Source organism: Bombina bombina, chromosome 6 (genome assembly GCF_027579735.1).
Source record: "Bombina bombina isolate aBomBom1 chromosome 6, aBomBom1.pri, whole genome shotgun sequence".
In the NCBI taxonomy this organism is placed as follows: domain Eukaryota; kingdom Metazoa; phylum Chordata; class Amphibia; order Anura; family Bombinatoridae; genus Bombina; species Bombina bombina.
In genome coordinates, this window is record NC_069504.1 from 504,406,817 (window position 1) to 504,430,031 (window position 23,215).

At 43.0% G+C, this 23,215-nt stretch overlaps 1 protein-coding gene across 1 annotated transcript in view; it reads right to left on the bottom strand.

Annotated features, from left to right (window-relative positions):
* The window catches only part of CPEB1 (cytoplasmic polyadenylation element binding protein 1), a 387,216-nt gene that overhangs the window by 363,361 nt on the left and 640 nt on the right, over positions 1 to 23,215 (bottom strand). The gene's annotated exons all lie outside the window — the stretch shown is intronic.

Consider the following 23,215-nt stretch of genomic DNA (forward strand, 5'->3'; position numbering starts at 1 on the left):
CCTTCAGAAAGTCTTTTCTAAGTATCAGAGCTCCTCTCACATGCGACTGCATGCCATGCCTCTCAAAAACAAGTGCGCAACACCGGCGCGAAAATGAGGCTCTGCCTATGCTTTGGGAAAGCCCCTAAAGAATAAGGTGTCTAAAACAGTGCCTGCCGATATTATTATATCAAAATACCCAGATAAAATGATTCCTCAAGGCTAAATATGTGTTAATAATGAATCGATTTAGCCCAGAAAAAGTCTACAGTCTTAATAAGCCCTTTTTGAAGCCCTTATTTACGATCGTAATAAACATGGCTTACCGGATCCCATAGGGAAAATGACAGCTTCCAGCATTACATTGTCTTGTTAGAATGTGTCATACCTCAAGCAGCAAAAGTCTGCTCACTGTTCCCCCAACTGAAGTTAATTGCTCTCAACAGTCCTGTGTGGAACAGCCATGGATTTTAGTGACGGTTGCTAAAATCATTTTCCTCATACAAACAGAAATCTTCATCTCTTTTCTGTTTCTGAGTAAATAGTACATACCAGCACTATTTCAAAATAACAAACTCTTGATTGAATAATAAAAACTACAGTTAAACACTAAAAAACTCTAAGCCATCTCCGTGGAGATGTTGCCTGTACAACGGCAAAGAGAATGACTGGGGTAGGCGGAGCCTAGGAGGGATCATGTGACCAGCTTTGCTGGGCTCTTTGCCATTTCCTGTTGGGGAAGAGAATATCCCACAAGTAAGGATGACGCCGTGGACCGGACACACCTATGTTGGAGAAATAAAATAAGAGATAGAATTGCCTTAAGAGATTCAATAGGCTCTCCCTTCCACTGTTGGTTTCCATACCTCCAAATACGCCAAACAATTATGGATAGCCCTCATAAAAATGATTGCCTCCGTCCGCTTACTCCATTTGAGAAGTTATGCAATACTAAAGACACTCAGAAATCCCTTCTCTCTCTCACACACAAACTCTTAAGAGCTATTAACACAGTCAAACTACCCTCATATACCACCAAATGGGAAACTGAACTTCGAGTTCAGCTCCCAAAAGACACCTGGCTAAAATGTTTCAACACAATCCACTCCTCCTCCTCCTCACTCATTCTGACTGAACTTAATTATAAGATCATCTCACGCTGGTATTTTACACCCCCAAAAATTGAATGAAATATACCCAGGTGCTAACTCAAGTTGCTGGAGACGATGTGGGGAAGTGGGCACACTTTCCCATATATGGTGGTCCTGTAATAAAATGTCCACTTACTGGGCTCAAATCGAGCGTAGCATCAATCTTACATTAAATACACAAATATCCCTTTCGGCAACCATGATCTTACTAAACCAAATCCCTAGACTGGAATGTATTTACCGAAGGAAACTCCTTCAACTAATGTTAACTTGCGCTAGACGCATTGTACCTCTGTATTGGAAACAAGCTCATCCCCCTACTTATGAACACTGGGTATCAGAAGTCACACACATACTAGCTTTAGAGAAGAGACATTATTGTTTTAAAGGAAAGAGATTTTATTCTAGATATAATCTTCCTATGGGAACAAAGAACGCCATAACTTTACAAAACAGACCCTCCTTCACAGTTAAATACCACAGGCTCTACAATTCTTCGGAATAAGTATTTCATTCTCTGCAAGGATTAATTGCAAAGGATTTACATGGAACCACACTATAATACACTATATTATTTTATAATTCACCTCTACATATTTTTATTTTTATGTTTGTCCCCTCCCCCACATTCCTAACTGTCACCTGCCCGAATCCCCCTCCTACCCCTCCTCAGACCTCCCTCCCCCTTCTCACTTTAAGACAAGACAAAGACTCAAAATAGCTGGAGAATGTTTGATGATTTCTGCTGTTTAATTATCTATCCAGACGACACCTAAAAAGTAAAAAAATACAATAAAAGACGAACGCTAGGAAATTACGTTATATTGTATTTTACCATGACACTTGTTACCCCTACATACCTGCACTCTTTTATTTTTGATGATTGTCACCCGACTGATTTCTATTGCTGACACCCTATCCCTTTTCATTCCCCTATTTATTCATCCTTCCTCTCTCCCTTCCTCCCCCTATACTCCCCCCTCCTGTTGCATACCTTTTTAATTTTCACTAATTTCTATTATTATCTGCCCTCACCCTCTCCATACCCCCCCTCTGTCCACCTTCCTCCCTACTACCCAAAGAATTTATCTTTAAATTTGCTTTTTGCTTCCCTCAAATAAGGGGAAGAAATGATCACTGTGATATTACAATGCCTTACTGTAACTGAAAAACTATTATTGATTTATGTTTGATGTTCATTATATGTCAATGTTCCTTGTTTTTCTAAAAAATCAATAAAAAAATTATTTAAACAAAAAAAAAAAAAGTAAGAGAAACAGTAGAGGTAATGGTAAATTGAGAGTATATCGTCAATCTGAAAAGGGAGGTAGGAGATGAATCTCTACGACCGATAACAGAGAAACTATGAAAAAGACCCCCGTTAGGGAAATCATTGTATTCAATAAGTGATACTCCCTTCACGTCCCTCTGACATTCGCTGTACTCTGAGAGGAATCGGGCTTCAACAATGCTGAGAAGCGCATATCAACGTAGAAATCTTAGCACAAACTTACTTCACCACCTCCATAGGAGGCAAAGTTTGTAAAACTGAATTGTGGGTGTGGTGAGGGGTGTATTTATAGGCATTTTGAGGTTTGGGAAACTTTGCCCCTCCTGGTAGGATTGTATATCCCATATGTCACTAGCTCATGGACTCTTGCCAATTACATGAAAAACACTTACCAAAAGACACCCATTCACATATAGCAGATAGCCAAACCAGTACTGAAACGGTTATCAGTAGAGGTAATGGAATAAGAGTATATCGTCAAACTGAAAAGGGAGGTAGGAGATTGAAAGATCCCCGAGAGGAAAACCATTGCATTCAATAGGTGATACTTCCTTCACATCCCTCTGACATTCACTGTACTCAGAGGAATCGGGCTTCAAAATGCTGAGAAGTGCATTTTAATTTATAAAGCGCCAACAGATTCCGCAGCGCTGTTCATAGGGAACAAAGATAAAAGGACAGTACAATACGAGACACCAGACAAAATTTAACAAATACAGGGGGAATTGGGAGCCCTGTTCCCATGGGAACTTACAATCTAAATGGGTAGGAGGGTGAGAAAGAGGAGGCGGGGACTGCAAAGGTGGGAATGATGTTAGTGTGAAGTTACATGAGGGCAACTATTAGGCAAGTGGAATTCATTAGTTACTGATTTGGTGATAGGCTTCCCTGAACAAGGTTGTCTTTAGGGAGCGTTTAAAGGAGGAGAGGTTGGGGGAAAAGTCTGACATTCGAGGAAGTGCGTTCCAGAGGGTTGGTGCCGCACGAGAGAAGTCCTGTAGTCTAGCATGAGAGGTAGTGATGGTAGAAGAGGCAAGGAGTAGATCATTGTTGGATCTTAGGGGACAGGCTGGAGTAGATTTGTTGATGAGTGAGGACAAGTATGGGGGGCTGCATTGGTAAGGGCTTTGTAGGTCAGCTTGAGAATTTTGAATTTAATTCTGCTTTGAATGAGGAGCCAGTGAAGGGACTCAGAGGGGTGCGGCGGATACATAGTGTCGGGAGAGGTGGATTAGCCTAGCAGAAGCGTTTAGGATGGACTGAAGGGGGAAGAGACGGGAGAGAGGAAGGCCAGTTAGGTTGTTACAGTAGTCAAGCCGGGAAATTACTAGGGAATGGATTAGCTGTTTAGTAGTTTCAGCACTCAGAAAAAGATGAATTATGGAGATATTGCATAGGTGGTTGCGACAGGATGAAGAGAGCGATTGGATGTGGAGTATTAAGGACAGAATGGAGTTGAGTAACCCCTAGGCAGCGGACTTGGGATGATGGGGAGATAGTGGTGTCACCGACAGTGATAGTAAAGTTAGAAACTTGAGTAGAATTAGCTGGGGGGGGGGGGATTAGAAGAAGCTCAGTCTTTGACATGTTGATTTTTAGGTGGTGAGAGGCCATCCAGGAAGAAATGCTATGAGAGAGATAAGAGTGGATCCAGGAGAGGGCAAGGTCAAGGAGCCCAAGGGAGCCGAGAGTCCGTAGGAGGAGGGGATGGTCAACAGTGTCAAAGACAGCAGACAGGTCAAGTAAGATAAGTATAGAATAGTGGCCATTGTTTTTAGCAGAAAGATGATAGTTAGAAATCTTAGCACAAACTTACTTCACCACCTCCATAGGAGGCAAAGTTTGTAAAACTGAATTGTGGGTGTGGTAAGGGGTATATTTATAGGCATTTTGAGGTTTGGGAAACTTTGCCCCTCCTGGTAGGATTGTATATCCCATACGTCACTAGCTCATGGACTCTTGCCAATTACATAAAAGAAAAGCGTCTTCTCCGACAGCCAGCTTGGTCAGGAAAGAGGAAACTAAAGCAAGACCACACCAGGTCCCATGGTGCGCAAGGCAGGTCCGCCCCTGCAATGAGAAAAAGCGCACCAACCTACAAGCTGTGCAGCGTTCAAAGTGAAAGTAAAAATCTGCGCGTTCCAGCCACATAAACAGTCTATGAGCCCAATAAATCTCTCACAAAGCAGCATAAAATCAAAGCATCACATTTGATTAATTGCCACTGTTCAATAATCCCCCTACGGAGATATTAACCCATGATTCTATTAAAGGGACAGTCTACGCCAAAATAAACTCACGATTCAGATAGAGCATGTAATTTTAAACAATTTTCCAATTTACTTTTATCACCAATTTTGCTTTGTTCTCATGGTATTCTTAGTTGAAAGCTTAACCCTAGGAGGATCATATGCAAATTTCTTAGACCTTAAAGGCCACCTCTTTTCAGAATGCATTTTAATAGTTTTTCACCACTAGAGGGTGTTAGTTCATGTATTTCATATAGATAACACTGCTTGTGCATGTGAAGTTATCTGGGAGCAGGCACTGATTGGCTAAACTGCAAGTCTGTCAAAAAAACTGAAATAAAGGGGCAGTTTTCAGAGACTTAGATACAAGATAGAGGTTAAAAGTATATTAATATAACTATGCTGGTTATGCAAAAATGGGGAATGGATAATAAAGGGATTATCTATCTTAAAAACAAAAATTCTGGTGTAGACTGTCCCTTTAAGATAAGTCATTGTGACCCTGCCTTCTAGCATTTTTAACATATGTAAAAAAATTGAAACGCTCTTACCAGAATCCATGCTGTGGAACAGCAACACAGCGTTTTAAGTGTGACAGTCTTACAGCATCGCTCCAGACATGGACTTGAGTGAGAACACAAGCAGGCAGTGAAACTAGTCAACACCGATTGTTTAGGAACTACTCTGCCTTTTGTCACAGGAGTGTAAGAAGATTCAAAGAATGACTGGGGATGGGGGGGGAAGTGGGAGAGGTATTTAAGCCTTTGGCTGGGGTGTCTGCCTCCTCCTGGTGGCCAGGTTCAGTATTTCCCAACAGTAAGGAATGATGCAGTGGACTCCTTATATTAATTTGATATTTTCTAGTCAGCATTTTACAGATAATTGATCATGTTTAATTAAGCATATAGGTATTTTCTTTAAAATAAAACTCCTCAAGTTGCCAGTTTTTAAGTTAGTTTTACATTTATAAAGGTCTATGCCCATTAAAGTGTCGAAATTGAAAAATGAGTAAACTAAAAACTGTAAATGCATTGAGGATGGGAATGAAATGCAACATTGTCAGCCAAATGATTAACATGGAATTCAGATTGCATTTTTATTATCTTCTTGCTGTACAAGTTAAAGCAAAAAAACTAACTCAAACTGCCACCCATAGAACCTCCAAATATAACTTTAAAGGGATACTAAACCCAAATATTTCTTATGATTAAGATAGAGCATGCAATTTCAAGCAACTTTCTAATTTACAACTATTCATTTTTTAACGTTCTCCTGCTATCTTTATTTGAAAGCCAGGAATGTAAAGCTTAGGGGCCGGCCCATTTTTGGTTCAGAAACCTGGAGAGCTTGCTTATTGGTGGCTACATTTAGCCAATCAGCAAGCACTACCCATGTGCTGAACCAAATATGGGCGGACTCCTAAGCTTTACATTCCTGCTTTTCAATTAAAGATAGGAAGAACAAAGAAAAATTGATCGGAGTAAATTACTAAGTTGCATGCTCTATATGAATCATGAAAGAAAAAGAAAAAACAGAATTTATGTTTACCTGATAAATTACTTTCTCCAACGGTGTGTCCGGTCCACGGCGTCATCCTTACTTGTGGGATATTCTCTTCCCCAACAGGAAATGGCAAAGAGCCCAGCAAAGCTGGTCACATGATCCCTCCTAGGCTCCGCCTACCCCAGTCATTCGACCGACGTTAAGGAGGAATATTTGCATAGGAGAAACCATATGTTACCGTGGTGACTGTAGTTAAAGAAAATAAATTATCAGACCTGATTAAAAAAACCAGGGCGGGCCGTGGACCGGACACACCGTTGGAGAAAGTAATTTATCAGGTAAACATAAATTCTGTTTTCTCCAACATAGGTGTGTCCGGTCCACGGCGTCATCCTTACTTGTGGGAACCAATACCAAAGCTTTAGGACACGGATGAAGGGAGGGAGCAAATCAGGTCACCTAAATGGAAGGCACCACGGCTTGCAAAACCTTTCTCCCAAAAATAGCCTCAGAAGAAGCAAAAGTATCAAATTTGTAAAATTTAGAAAAAGTGTGCAGTGAAGACCAAGTCGCTGCCTTACATATCTGATCAACAGAAGCCTCGTTCTTGAAGGCCCATGTGGAAGCCACAGCCCTAGTGGAGTGAGCTGTGATTCTTTCAGGAGGCTGCCGTCCGGCAGTCTCATAAGCCAATCGGATAATGCTTTTAATCCAGAAGGAGAGAGAGGTAGAAGTTGCTTTTTGACCTCTCCGTTTACCAGAATAAACAACAAACAAAGACAAAGTTTGTCTGAAATCCTTAGTAGCTGCTAAGTAAAATTTGAGAGCACGAACTACATCCAAGCTGTGCAACAAACGTTCCTTCTTTGAAACTGGATTAGGACACAAAGAAGGCACAACTATCTCCTGGTTAATGTTTTTGTTAGAAACAACTTTTGGAAGAAAACCAGGTTTAGTACGCAAAACCACCTTATCTGCATGGAACACCAGATAAGGAGAAGAACACTGCAGAGCAGATAATTCTGAAACTCTTCTAGCAGAAGAAATTGCAACCAAAAACAAAACTTTCCAAGATAATAACATAATATCAACGGAATGTAAGGGTTCAAACGGAACCCCCTGAAGAACTGAAAGAACTAGGTTGAGACTCCAAGGAGGAGTCAAAATTTTGTAAACAGGCTTGATTCTAACCAGAGCCTGAACAAAGGCTAGAACATCTGGCACAGCTGCCAGCTTTTTGTGAAGTAACACAGACAAGGCAGAAATCTGTCCCATCAAGGAACTTGCAGATAATCCTTTTTCCAATCCTTCTCGAAGGAAGGATAGACTCTTAGGAATCTTAACCTTGTCCCAAGGGAATCCTGCAGATTCACACCAACAGATATACCAAATTATGTGGTAATTTTCTGGTTACAGGCTTTCAGGCCTGAACAAGAGTATTAATAACAGAATCTGAGAACCCTCGCTTTGATAAGATCAAGCGTTCAATCTCCAAGCAGTCAGCTGGAGTGGGTCGAACGGACCTAGAACAAGAAGGTCTCTCAAAGGTAGCTTCCATGGTGGAGCCGATGACATATTCACCAGATCTGCATACCAAGTCCTGCGTGGCCACGCAGGAGCTATCAAAATCACCGACGCCCTCTCCTGATTGATCCTGGCTACCAGCCTGGGGATGAGAGGAAACGGCGGGAACACATAAGCTAGTTTGAAGGTCCAAGGTGCTACTAGTGCATCCACTAGAGCCGCCTTGGGATCCCTGGATCTGTACCCGTAGTAAGGAACTCTGAAGTTCTGACGAGAGGCCATCAGATCCATGTCTGGAATGCCCCACGGTTGAGTGACTTGGGCAAAGATTTCCGGATGGAGTTCCCACTCCCCCGGATGCAATGTCTGACGACTCAGAAAATCCGCTTCCCAATTTTCCACTCCTGGGATGTGGATAGCAGACAGGTGGCAGGAGTGAGACTCCGCCCATAGAATGATTTTGGTCACTTCTTCCATCGCTAGGGAACTCCTTGTTCCCCCCTGATGGTTGATGTATGAACTTGGCCCTCGCTAGCCGAGGCCAAGCTTTGAGAGCATTGAATATCGCTCTCAGTTCCAGAATATTTATCGGTAGAAGAGATTCTACCCGAGACCAAAGACCCTGAGCTTTCAGGGATCCCCAGACCGCGCCCCAGCCCATCAGACTGGCGTCGGTCGTGACAATGACCCACTCTGGTCTGCGGAAGGTCATCCCTTGTGACAGGTTGTCCAGGGACAGCCACCAACGGAATGAATCTCTGGTCCTCTGATTTACTTGTATCTTCGGAGACAAGTCTGAATAGTCCCCATTCCACTGACTGAGCATGAACAGTTGTAATGGTCTTAGATGAATGCGCACAAAAGGAACTATGTCCATTGCCGCTACCATCAAACCTATCACTTCCATGCACTGCGCTATGGAAGGAAGAGGAACGGAATGAAGTATCCGACAAGAGTCTAGAAGCTTTGTTTTTCTGGCTTCTGTCAGAAAAATCCTCATTTCTAAGGAGTCTATTATAGTTCCCAAGAAGGGAACCCTCGTTGACGGAGATAGAGAACTCTTTTCCACGTTCACTTTCCATCCGTGAGATCTGAGAAAGGCCAGGACAATGTCCGTGTGAGCCTTTACTTGAGGAAGGGACGACGCTCGAATCAGAATGTCGTCCAAGTAAGGTACTACAGCAATGCCCCTTGGTCTTAGCACCGCCAGAAGGGACCCTAGTACCTATGAGAAAATCCTAGAAGCAGTGGCTAATCCGAAAGAAAATGCCACGAACTGGAAATGCTTGTCCAGGAATGCAAACCTTAGGAACCGATGATGTTCCTTGTGGATAGGAATATGTAGATACGCATCCTTGAAATCCACCTTGGTCATGAATTGACCTTCCTGGATGGAAGGAAGAAGTGTTCGAATGGTTTCCATCTTGAACGATGGAACCTTGAGAAACTTGTTCAAGATCTTGAGATCTAAGATTGGTCTGAACGTTCCCTCTTTTTTGGGAACTATGAACAGATTGGAGTAGAACCCCATCCCTTGTTCTCCTAATGGAACAGGATGAATCACTCCCATTTTTAGCAGGTCTTCTACCCAATGTAAGAATGCCTGTCTTCTTATGTGGTCTGAAGACAACTGAGACCTGTGGAACCTCCCCCTTGGAGGAAGCCCCTTGAACTCCAGAGAATAACCTTGGGAGACTATTTCTAGCGCCCAAGGATCCAGAACATCTCTTGCCTGAGCGAAGAGAGAGAGTCTGCCCCCCACCAGATCCGGTCCCGGATCGGGGGCCCGCATTTCATGCTGTCTTGGTAGCAGTGGCAGGTTTCCTGGCCTGCTTTCCTTTGTTCCAGCCTTGCATAGGTCTCCAGGCTGGATTGGCTTGAGAAGTATTACCTTCCTGCTTAGAGGACGTAGCCCTTGGGGCTGATCCGTTTCTGCGAAAGGGACGAAACTTAGGTTTATTTTTGGTCTTGAAAAGACCTATCCTGAGGAAGGGCGTGGCCCTTGCCCCCAGTGATATCAGAGATAATCTCTTTCAAGTCAGGGCCAAAGAGTGTTTTCCCCTTGAAAGGAATGTCAAGCAATTTGTTCTTGGAAGACGCTTTAACCAAAGCGCTCTGCGCCGCAATAGCAAACCCAGAATTTTTTCGCCGCTAACCTAGCCAATTGCAAGGTGGCGTCTAGGGTGAAAGAATTAGCCAATTTAAGAGCACGAATTCTGTCCATAATCTCCTCATAAGAAGAAGAATTACTAATAATCGCCTTTCCTAGCTCATCAAACTAGAAACACGCGGCTGCAGTGACAGGGACAATGCATGCAATTGGTTGTAGAAGGGAACCTTGCTGAACAAACATCTTTAGCAGACCTTCTAATTTTTTATCCATAGGATCTTGGAAAGCACAACTATCTTCTATGGGTATAGTGGCGCGCTTGTGTAGAGTAGAAACCGCCCCCTCGACCTTGGGGACTGTCTGCCATCAGTCCTTTCTGGGGTCGACTATAGGAAAACAATTTTATAAATATGGGGGGAGGTACTAAAGGTATACCGGGCCTGTCCCATTCTTTACTAACAATGTACGCCACCCGCTTGGATATAGGAAAAGCTTCGGGGGGCCCCGGGGCCTCTAAGAACTTTTCCATTTTACATAGTGGTTCTGGAATGACCAGATAATCACAATCATCCAAATTGGATAACACCTCCTTAAGCAGAGCGCGGAGATGTTCCAACTTAAATTTAAAAGTAATCACATCAGGTTCAGCTTGTTGAGAAATGTTTCCTGAATCTGAAATTTCTCCCTCAGACAAAACCTCCCTGGCCCCCTCAGACTGGTGTAGGGGCCCTTCAGAAACCATATCATCAGCGTTCTCATGCTCTACAGAATTTTCTAAAACAGAGCAGTCGCGCTTTCGCTGATAAGTGGGCATATTGGCTAAAATGTTTTTGATAGAATTATCCATTACAGCCATTAAATGTTGCATAGTAAGGAGTATTGGCGCACTAGATGTACTAGGGGCCTCCTGTATGGGCAAGACTGGTGTAGACGAAGGAGGGGATGATGCAGTACCATGCTTACTCCCCTCACTTGAGGAATCATCTTGGGCATCATTTTTACTAAATTTTTTTATGACATAAAATACATATAGTTAAATGAGAAGGAACCTTGGTTTCCCCACAGTCAGAACACAATCTATCTGGTAGTTCAGACATGTTAAACAGGCATAAACTTGATAACAAAGCACAAAAAACGTTTTAAAATAAAACCGTTACTGTCACTTTAAATTTTAAACTAAACACACTTTATTACTGCAATTGCGAAAAAGTATGAAGGAATTGTTCAAAATTCACCAAAATTTCACCACAGTGTCTTAAAGCCTTAAAAGTATTGCACACCAAATTTGGAAGCTTTAACCCTTAAAATAACGGAACCGGAGCCGTTTTTATATTTAACCCCTTTACAGTCCCTGGAATCTGCTTTGCTGAGACCCAACCAAGCCCAAAGGGGAATACGATACCAAATGATGCCTTCAGAAAGACTTTTCTATGTATCAGAGCTCCACACACATGCAGCTGCATGCCATGCTGTCCTCAAAAACAAGTGCGCCATACCGGCGCGAAAATGAGGCTCTGACTATGATTAGGGAAAGCCCCTAAAGAATAAGGTGTCTAAAACAGTGCCTGCCGATATAATCATATCAAAATACCCAGAATAAATGATTCCTCAAGGCTAAATATGTGTTAATAATGAATCGATTTAGCCCAGAAAAAGTCTACAGTCTTAATAAGCCCTTGTGAAGCCCTTATTTACTATCTTAATAAACATGGCTTACCGGATCCCATAGGGAAAATGACAGCTTCCAGCATTACATCGTCTTGTTAGAATGTGTCATACCTCAAGCAGTAAGAGACTGCACACTGTTCCCCCAACTGAAGTTAATTGCTCTCAACAGTCCTGTGTGGAACAGCCATGGATTTTAGTTACGGTGCTAAAATCATTTTCCTCATACAAACAGAAATCTTCATCTCTTTTCTGTTTCTGAGTAAATAGTACATACCAGCACTATTTTAAAATAACAAACTCTTGATTGAATAATAAAAAACTACAGTTAAACACTAAAAAACTCTAAGCCATCTCCGTGGAGATGTTGCCTGTACAACGGCAAAGAGAATGACTGGGGTAGGCGGAGCCTAGGAGGGATCATGTGACCAGCTTTGCTGGGCTCTTTGCCATTTCCTGTTGGGGAAGAGAATATCCCACAAGTAAGGATGACGCCGTGGACCGGACACACCTATGTTGGAGAAAGGAAATTTATGCTTACCTGATAAATTGATTTCTTCTACGATACGACGAGTCCACGGATTCATCCTTACTTTTGGGGATATTATCCTCCTGATAACAGGAAGTGGCAAAGAGCACCACAGCAGAGCTGTATATATAGCTCCTCCCTTCTCTCCACCCCCAGTTATTCGACCGAAGGTATAGGAAGAGAAAAGCTAAAAGGTGCAGAGGTGACGGAAGTTTTAAAAAAATATAATCTGTCTAAAACTACAGGGAGGGCCGTGGACTCGTATCGTAGAAGCAATCAATTCATCAGGTAAGCATAAATTTCCTTTTCTTCTACAAGATACGAGTCCGCGGATTTCATCCTTACTTGTGGGATACAATACCAAAGCAACAGGACACGGATGAACGGGAGGGACAAGACAGATACCTAAACGGAAGGCACCACTGCTTGAAGAACTTTTCTCCCAAAAACAGCCTCAGAAGAAGCAAAAGTATCAAATTTGGAAAATTTGGAAAAAGTATGAAGGGAGGACCAAGTCGCAGCCTTACAAATCTGTTCAACAGAAGCATCGTTTTTAAAAGCCCATGTGGAAGCCACAGCTCTAGTAGAATGAGCCATAATCCTTTCAGGAGGCTGCTGTCCAGCAGTCTCATATGCTAGGCGGATGATGCTTTTCAGCCAAAAAGAAAGAGGTAGGCGTAGCTTTTTGACCCCTACGCTTTTCAGAGCAAACAACGAATAGAGAAGATGTTAGGCGGAAATCCTTGGTCGCTTGTAAGTAAAACTTCAAGGCACAAACCACATCCAAGTTATGTAACAGACGCTCCTTCTTAGAAGGATTAGGACACAAAGGAGGAACATTATCCTGATTAATATTCTTATTTGAAACAACCTTAGGAAGGAATCCAGGTTTAGTACGTAAAACCACCTTATCAGAATGGAATATAAGAAAATGCGAATCACATTGTAACGCAGAAAGCTCAGAAACTCTTCGAGCAGAAGAGATGGCAACTAAAAAAAAAAACCTTCCAAGAAAAAAAGCTTAATATCTATGGAATGCATGGGTTCAAATGGAACCCCTTGAAAAACATTAAGAACTAAATTCAAACTCCATGGCAGATCAAAAGGTTTAAATACAGGCTTGATTCTGATTAAAGCCTGACAAAAAGACTGAACGTCTGGGACATCCGCCAGACGCTTATGTAGTAGAATTGACAAAGCAGAAATGTGTCCCTTTAAGGAAATAGCTGATAACCCCTTCTCCAATCAGTCTTGGAGAAAGGACAAAATCCTAGGAATACTAACCCTACTCCATGAGTAGGGCTTGGATTCGCACCAACAAACATTTACGCCATATCTTATGGTAAATCTTTCTAGTGACAGGCTTGCGAGCCTGAATCAAAGTATCAATGACCGACTCAGAGAATCCCCGCTTAGATAAGATCAAGCGTTCAATATCCAGGCAGTCAGCTGCAGAGAATTTAGATTTGGATGTTGGAACGGACCTTGAATGAGAAGGTCCTGTCTCAACGGAAGTTTCCACGGTGGCAGAGAGGACATGACCACTAGATCTGCATACCAAGTCCTGCGTGCCATGCAGGCGCTATTAGGATTACTGAAGCTCTCTCCTGTTTGATTCTTGCAATCACACGAGGCAGGAGAGGAAATGGTGGAAAAACATAAGCCAGGTTGAACGACCAAGGTACTGCTAGAGCATCTATCAGTACAGCTTGGGGATCCCTTGACCTGGACCCGTAACGAGGAAGTTTGGCATTCTGACGAGATGCCATCAGATCAAATTCCGGTGTGCCCCATTGACTAATCAATGATGCAAACACCTCCGGATGGAGTTCCCACTCCCCCGGATGAAAAGTCTGACGACTTAGAAAATCCGCTTCCCAGTTCTCGACTCCTGGGATATAGATTGCTGATAGAGCCTCCGCCCATCGGATGATATTTGAAACCTCCATCATCGCTAGAGAACTCCATGTTCCCCCTTGATGATTGATGTATGCTACTGTCGTGATATTGTCCGACTGGAGTCTTATGAATTTGGCCAAAGCCAACTGAGGCCACGCCTGAAGCGCGTTGAATATTGCTCTCAGTTCCAGAATATTGATTAGTAGGAGAGACGCCTGAGTCCAAACACCCTGAGCCTTCAGGGAATTCCAGACTGCACCCCAGCCCAAGAGGCTGGCGTCAGTTGTCACTATGACCCATGCTGGCCTGCGGAAGCACATTCCCTGGGACAGATGATCCTTTGACAACCACCAAAGATGAGTCTCTGGTCTCTAGGTCCAGATTTATCTGAGGAGATAAATTTGCATAATCCCCATTCCACTGAGCATGCACAGCTGCAGTGGTCTGAGATGAAAGCGTGCAAACGGAACGATGTCCATTGCTGCTACCATTAATCCAATGACCTCCATACACTGAGCCACTGATGGCCGAGAAATGGACTGAAGCGCTCAGCAAGTATTTAGAATCTATGACTTTTTGACTTCCGTCAGAAATATTTTCATGTCTACCGAGTCTCAGAGTTCCCAAGAAGGGAACTCTTGTTAGTGGAACCAGTGAACTCTTTTCTATATTCACTTTCCAACCGCGAGTTCTTAGAAATGCCAACACGATGTCCGTGTGAGATTTAATCAGATAAGTTGACGCCTGAATCAAAATATTGTCTAGATAGGGCGCCACTGCTATGCCCCGCGGCCTGAGAACCGCCAGAAGGGACCCTAGCACCTTTGTGAAGATTCTAGGAGCTGTAGCCAACCCGAAGGGGAGGGCCAAAAACCGAGTGTGTTCATCCAGAAAGGCGAACCTTAGAAACTGATGATGATCCTTGTGGATAGGAATGTGAAGATAGGCATCCTTCAGATCCACGGTGGTCATATATTGACCCTCCTGGATCATTGGTAAAATTGTTCGTATAGTCTCCATCTTGAACGATGGGACTCTGATTTTAGATCTAAAGTGCCTAAACAAATTTCTCAGTCTGGAAGTTCCCTCTTTTTTGGGAACCACGAACAGATTTGAGTAAAACCCCTGTCCTAGTTTTGGAACTGGACAAATTAATTTAAAGTTTCAAAAGGAACGAAAATTTTGTTTAGCCCTCACCTTAAGTCTTGTCTTGAGGCAGGGCATGACCTTTACCTCCAGTAATGTCAGCAATAATTTCCATCAATGCAGGCCCGAATAGGGTCTTAGCTTTAAAAAGGAATAGCTAAAAGCTTAGATTTTGATGACACATCAGCAGACCAAGATTTAAGCCATAACGCTCTACACGCTAAAATGGCAAAACCTGTATTTTTTGCCGCTAATTTAGCCATTTGAAAAGCGGCATCGGTAATAAAAGAATTAGCCAGCTTGAGAGCCTTAATTCTATCCAAAATATCATCTAATGGGGTCTCAACCTTAAGAGACTCCTCTAGAGCCTCAAACCAAAAAGCTGCTGCAGTAGTAACTGGAACAATGCACGCTATAGGTTGTAGAAGAAAACCCTGATGAATGAACAATTTCTTTAGAAGACCCTCTAATTTTTTTATCCATAGGATCTTTGAAAGCACAACTGTCCTCAATAGGTATAGTTGTACGCTTAGCTAGGATAGAAATAGCTCCCTCCACCTTAGGGACCGTTTGCCAAGAATACCGAATGGTGTCAGATATAGGAAACATTTTCTTAAAAGTAGGAGGGGGAGAGAACTGAATGCCTGGTCTATCCCATTCCTTTGTCACAATGTCCAAAATTTGTAGGGACTGGAAAAACATCAGTGTAAGTAGGTACCGCTAGATATTTATCCATCTTACATACTTTCTTCAGTGGTATCACAATAGGGTCAAAATCATCCAGTGTCTCTAAAACCTCCCGAAGTAACAGGCAGAGGTGTTCAAGCCTAAATTTAAAGGACATCACGTCCAAATCCGTCTGAGGTAACATTTCCTGAATCTGAAAGCTCTCCCTCAGAAAGCAATTCCCTGACCCCCAAATCAGAACACTGAGGGTACATCGGAAATGGCCAATAAAGCATCAGAGGGCTCAGCATTTACCTTAATACCTGACCTACTGCACTTACCCTGTAAACCTGGCAGTTTAGATAATACCTCTGTAAGGGTAGTAGACATAACTGCAGCCATATCTTGCAGGGTAAAATAATTAGACGCACTAGAAGTACTTGGCGTCGCTTGAGCGTGCGTTAAAGGTTGCTACACTTGGGGAGAATTGGATGGCATAACCTGATTTTCTTCCGACTGAGAATCATCCTGAGACATACATTGCAAAGAACATATTTTAGGTGATAAAAGTAAGACCCTTTCAGTACAAGAGGGACAATGTAATTGGGGGTTCCACAATGGCTTCTAAACACAGAGCATTGACTTTCCTCAATTTCAGACATGTTGAACAGGCTAGTAATAACCACAAAAAGTCTTGAACACTTTATTGAAAAAAACACCAAGTTTGAAAAAATGGTACTGCGCCTTTAAGAGTAAAAAAGCACACAATCTTTGCAAATCTGCTTAAAAATGCTAGAACTTTCACAATTTTAGCATATATCCTTTTTATATTGTAGCCTAATATTGCACCACAAGTAAGGGACAAACCAACCCTCTAAGAAAAAAACGTTATTCCCAAAACGTTATGAAAAACAACAACCCCCTGCACCTCGCCACAGCTCTGTTGCGCCTACCTGCCCTCAGGGGTCTGACAAGTCTCACTATGACTCCGGTAGCCTCTCTAGTTTGGGCCCAACCAAAGCTGAAGTTTGCTGCCTTCTTGTGAAGTTCAAAAGCGCATCTGAGGCGTGAAAAACATAATTTATGCTTACCTGATAAATTCCTTTCTTCTGTTGTGTGATCAGTCCACGGGTCATCATTACTTCTGGGATATAACTCCTCCCCAACAGGAAATGCAAGAGGATTCACCCAGCAGAGCTGCATATAGCTCCTCCCCTCTACGTCAGTCCCAGTCATTCGACCAAGAAACAACGAGAAAGGAGTAACCAAGGGTGAAGTGGTGACTGGAGTATAATTTAAAAGATATTTACCTGCCTTAAAACAGGGCGGGCCGTGGACTGATCACACAACAGAAGAAAGGAATTTATCAGGTAAGCATAAATTATGTTTTCTTCTGTTATGTGTGATCAGTCCACGGGTCATCATTACTTCTGGGATACCAATACCAAAGCAAAAGTACACGGATGACGGGAGGGATAGGCAGGCTCATTATACAGAAGGAACCACTGCCTGAAGAACCTTTCTCCCAAAAATAGCCTCCGAAGAAGCAAAAGTGTCAAATTTGTAAAATTTGGAAAAAGTATGAAGCGAAGACCAAGTTGCAGCCTTGCAAATCTGTTCAACAGAGGCCTCATTCTTAAAGGCCCAAGTGGAAGCCACAGCTCTAGTGGAGTGAGCTGTAATTCTTTCAGGAGGCTGCTGTCCAGCAGTCTCATAGGCTAAACGTATTATGCTACGAAGCCAAAAAGAGAGAGAGGTAGCAGAAGCTTTTTGACCTCTCCTCTGTCCAGAGTAAACGACAAACAAGGAAGAAGTTTGGCGAAAATCTTTAGTTGCCTGCAAGTAGAACTTGAGGGCACGAACTACATCCAGATTGTGTAAAAGACGTTCCTTCTTTGAAGAAGGATTTGGACACAAGGATGGGACAACAATCTCTTGATTGATGTTCCTGTTAGTGACTACCTTAGGTAAGAACCCAGGTTTAGTACGCAGAACTACCTTGTCTGAGTGAAAAATCAGATAAGGGGAATCACAATGTAAGGCTGATAACTCAGAGACTCTTCGAGCCGAGGAAATAGCCATTAAAAACAGAACTTTCCAAGATAACATTTTTATATCAATGGAATGAAGGGGTTCAAACGGAACACCCTGTAAAACGTTAAGAACTAAGTTTAAACTCCATGGTGGAGCAACAGCTTTAAACACAGGCTTGATCCTAGCTAAAGCCTGACAAAAGGACTGGACGTCTGGATTTTCTGACAGACGTCTGTGTAACAAGATGGACAGAGCTGAAATCTGTCCCTTTAATGAACTAGCTGATAAACCCTTTTCTAAACCTTCTTGTAGAAAAGACAATATCCTAGCGATCCTAACCTTACTCCAGGAGTAACCTTTGGATTCGCACCAGTATAGGTATTTCCGCCATATTTTATGGTAAATCCTTCTGGTAACAGGCTTCCTAGCCTGAATCAGGGTATCAATAACCGACTCAGAAAAACCACGTTTTGATAAAATCAAGCGTTCAATTTCCAAGCAGTCAGCTTCAGAGAAGTTAGATTTTGATGTTTGAATGGACCCTGTATCAGAAGGTCCTGTCTCAGAGGTAGAGACCAAGGCGGACAGGATGACATGTCCACTAGATCTGCATACCAAGTCCTGCGTGGCCAAGCAGGTGCTATTAGAATTACTGATGCTCTCTCCTGTTTGATTTTGGCAATCAATCGAGGAAGCAGCGGGAAGGGTGGAAACACATAAGCCATCCTGAAGTTCCAAGGTGCTGTCAAAGCATCTATCAGAACTGCTCCCGGATCCCTGGATCTGGACCCGTAGCGAGGAAGTTTGGCGTTCTGGCGAGACGCCATGAGATCTATCTCTGGTTTGCCCCAACGTCGAAGTATTTGGGCAAAGACCTCCGGATGAAGTTCCCACTCCCCCGGATGAAGAGTCTGGCGACTCAAGAAATCCGCCTCCCAGTTCTCCACTCCCGGGATGTGGATTGCTGACAGGTGGCAAGAGTGAGACTCTGCCCAGCGAATTATCTTTGATACTTCCATCATTGCTAGGGAGCTTCTTGTCCCTCCCTGATGGTTGATGTAAGCTACAGTCGTGATGTTGTCCGACTGAAACCTGATGAACCCCCGAGTTATTAACTGGGGCCAAGCCAGAAGGGCATTGAGAACTGCTCTCAATTCCAGAATGTTTATTGGAAGGAGACTCTCCTCCTGATTCCATAGTCCCTGAGCCTTCAGAGAATTCCAGACAGCGCCCCAACCTAGTAGGCTGGCGTCTGTTGTTACAATTGTCCAGTCTGGCCTGCTGAATGGCATTCCCCTGGACAGGTGTGGCCGATGAAGCCACCATAGAAGAGAATTTCTGGTCTCTTGATTCAGATTCAGAGTAGGGGACAAATCTGAGTAATCCCCATTCCACTGACTTAGCATGCATAGTTGCAGCGGTCTGAGGTGTAGGCGTGCAAAAGGTACTATGTCCATTGCCGCTACCATTAAGCCGATCACCTCCATGCATTGAGCTACTGACGGGTGTTGAATGGAATGAAGGACGCGGCATGCATTTTGAAGTTTTGTTAACCTGTCTTCTGTCAGGTAAATCTTCATTTCTACAGAATCTATAAGAGTCCCCAAGAATGGAACTCTTGTGAGAGGAAAGAGAGAACTCTTCTTTTCGTTCACTTTCCATCCATGCGACCTTAGAAATGCCAGAACTAACTCTGTATGAGACTTGGCAGTTTGAAAGCTTGAAGCTTGTATTAGAATGTCGTCTAGGTACGGAGCTACCGAAATCCCTCGCGGTCTTAGTACCGCTAGAAGGGCACCCAGAACCTTTGTGAAGATTCTTGGAGCCGTAGCCAATCCGAATGGAAGAGCTACAAACTGGTAGTGCCTGTCTAAGAAGGCAAACCTTAGATACCGGTGATGATCTTTGTGGATCGGTATGTGAAGGTAAGCATCCTTTAAATCCACTGTGGTCATGTACTGACCCTCTTGGATCATGGGTAAAATTGTCCGAATAGTTTCCATTTTGAACGATGGAACTCTTAGGAATTTGTTTAGAGTCTTTAAATCTAAGATTGGCCTGAAAGTTCCCTCTTTTTTGGGAACCACAAACAGGTTTGAGTAGAACCCTTGTCCTTGTTCCGACCACGGAACCGGATGGATCACTCCCATTGTTAACAGATCTTGTACGCAGCGTAGAAACGCTCTTTCTTTATCTGGTTTGTTGACAACCTTGACAGATGAAATCTCCCTCTTGGGGGAGATAATTTGAAGTCTAGAAGGTATCCCTGAGATATGATCTCTAGTGCCCAGGGATCCTGAACATCTCTTGCCCAGGCCTGGGCGAAGAGAGAGAGTCTGCCCCCTACTAGATCCGGTCCCGGATCGGGGGCTCTCGGTTCATGCTGTCTTTGGGGCAGCAGCAGGTTTCCTGGCCTGCTTGCTTTTGTTCCAGGACTGGTTAGGCTTCCAGCCTTGCCTGTAACGAGCAACAGCTCCTTCCTGTTTTGGTGCAGTGGAGGTTGATGCTGCTCCTGTTTTGAAATTCCGAAAGGGACGAAAATTAGACTGTCTAGCCTTAGCTTTGGCCTTGTCTTGAGGTAGGGCGTGGCCCTTACCTCCCGTAATGTCAGCGATAATTTCTTTCAAACCGGGCCCGAATAAGGACTGCCCCTTGAAAGGTATATTAAGTAATTTGGACTTAGAAGTAACATCAGCTGACCAGGATTTTAGCCACAGTGCCCTGCGTGCCTGTATGGCGAATCCTGAGTTCTTAGCCGTAAGTTTGGTTAAATGTACTACGGCCTCCGAAATGAAAGAATTAGCTAGTTTAAGGACTCTAAGCCTGTCCGTAATGTCGTCTAGCGTAGAGGAACTAAGGTTCTCTTCAAGCGACTCAATCCAAAATGCTGCCGCAGCCGTAATCGGCGCGATACATGCAAGGGGTTGTAATATAAAACCTTGTTGAACAAACATTTTCTTAAGGTAACCCTCTAATTTTTTATCCATTGGATCTGAGAAAGCACAGCTATCCTCCACCGGGATAGTGGTACGCTTAGCTAAAGTAGAAACTGCTCCCTCCACCTTGGGGACCGTTTGCCATAAGTCCCGAGTGGTGGCGTCTATTGGAAACATCTTTCTAAATATTGGAGGGGGTGAGAACGGCACACCGGGTCTATCCCACTCCTTAGTAACAATTTCAGTTAGTCTCTTAGGTATAGGAAAAACGTCAGTACTCGCCGGTACCGCAAAGTATTTATCCAACCTACACAGTTTCTCTGGTATTGCAACAGTGTTACAATCGTTGAGAGCTGCTAAGACCTCCCCTAGTAGTACACGGAGGTTCTCCAATTTAAATTTAAAATTTGAAATATCTGAGTCCAATCTGTTTGGATCAGAACCGTCACCCACAGAATGAAGCTCTCCGTCCTCATGCTCTGCGAGCTGTGACGCAGTATCAGACATGGCCCTAGCATTGTCAGCGCACTCTGTTCTCACCCCAGAGTGATCACGCTTGCCTCTTAGTTCAGGTAATTTAGACAAAACTTCAGTCATAACAGTAGCCATATCTTGTAATGTTATCTGTAATGGCCGCCCAGATGTACTAGGCGCCAAAATATCACGCACCTCCCGGGCGGGAGATGCAGGTACTGTCGCGTGAGGCGAGTTAGTCGGCATAACTCTCCCCTCGCTGTTTGGTGAAATTTGTTCACATTGTACAGATTGACTTTTATTTAAAGTAGCATCAATACAGTTAGTACATAAATTTCTATTGGGCTCCACCTTGGCATTGGAACAAATGACACAGATATCTTCCTCTGAGACAGACATGTTTAACACACTAGCAAAAAACTTACAACTTGGTTATAATCTTTTTTAGCAAAAAACGTACTGTGCCTCAAAGAGGTACTAACGATTAAATGACAGTTGAAATAATGAACTGAAAAACAGTTATTGCATCAAATTTTAAAACAACACAACTTTTAGCAAAGGTTTGTTCCCATTAGTAAAAAACAACACTAATTAAATTTGTACATAAGAAAAACAAAACAACGTTTTTTATACACAGTCACTATAAGAATTCTCACAGCTCTGCTGAGAGAATTTACCTCCCTTCAAAGAAGTTTGAAGACCCCTGAGATCTGTCAGAGATGAACCGGATCATGCAGGACATATAAAAGTAGCTGACTGGAATTTTTTGATGCGTAGCAAAGAGCGCCAAAAACGGCCCCTCCCTCTCCCACACAGCAGTGAAGAGAAACGAAACTGTCACAATTAAAGCAAAAAACTGCCAAGTGGAAATAATGCCCAAACATTTATTCACACAGTACCTCAGCAATGTAAACGATTCTACATTCCAGCAAAAACGTTTAACATGAGAATAGTTATTAAAAGGATTAGTGACCTTAACACAGTAGTTCCGGTGAAATACCATCCCCAGAATACTGAAGTGTATACATACATGTCATTTTAACGGTATGGCAGGCTTTTCTCATCAATTCCATTCAGAAAATAAAAACTGCCACATACCTCAATGCAGATTCATCTGCCCGCTGTCCCCTGATCTGAAGCCTTTACCTCCCTCAGATGGTCGAGAACAGCAATATGATCTTAACGACTCCGGTTAAAATCATAGTAAAAAATCTCTGTCAGATTCTTCCTCAAACTCTGCCAGAGAAGTAATAACACGCTCCGGTGCTATTTTAAAATAACAAACTTTTGATTGAAGTCATAAAAACTAAGTATAATCACCATAGTCCTCTCACACATCCTATCTAGTCGTTGGGTGCAAGAGAATGACTGGGACTGACGTAGAGGGGAGGAGCTATATGCAGCTCTGCTGGGTGAATCCTCTTGCATTTCCTGTTGGGGAGGAGTTATATCCCAGAAGTAATGATGACCCGTGGACTGATCACACATAACAGAAGAAATTAGGCACCGCCCATCACATGCGATGTGCTCTCAGCCTAAAAAAAACCCTGCAATGAAGCGGTATATTAACTAACCATGTGGGTTTAAGTATCCTAAATGTACAATAAGCCAAGTGAAACCCCCAGCACCAGTGATTATAAGACAGTTTGTGCCAATAAAAAAGTTATGCTGCCCCAGTGTCTAACCAGGCAGCCATCATCTTACTGCATTTAGCCCATAAACTATTCACACACAGGTCTCCAGTAATACCCCTTCTATCTATAGGTTTACTGCTTACCCCTTCCCTCATGGGAACTATGTCAGTCTGTTCTGAAATATCAGTCTCTTCAGAAATAAATGACTGAACATACCTCAATGCTTGTAGCATGAAAACGTTCCCCACACTAAAGCTTCTCTAGTACTCCTCAGTCATTCTGTGGGAACTCATCTGGATCTTAGTGACAACTGCTAAGATCAACCTCCAGGCAGAAATCTTCCATATGCTGTTTGAGGAAAAATAGTACTCACCGGTAGCATTTAAAACAAAAAAATTTTGATTGAAAAAATAAAAACTATTTTA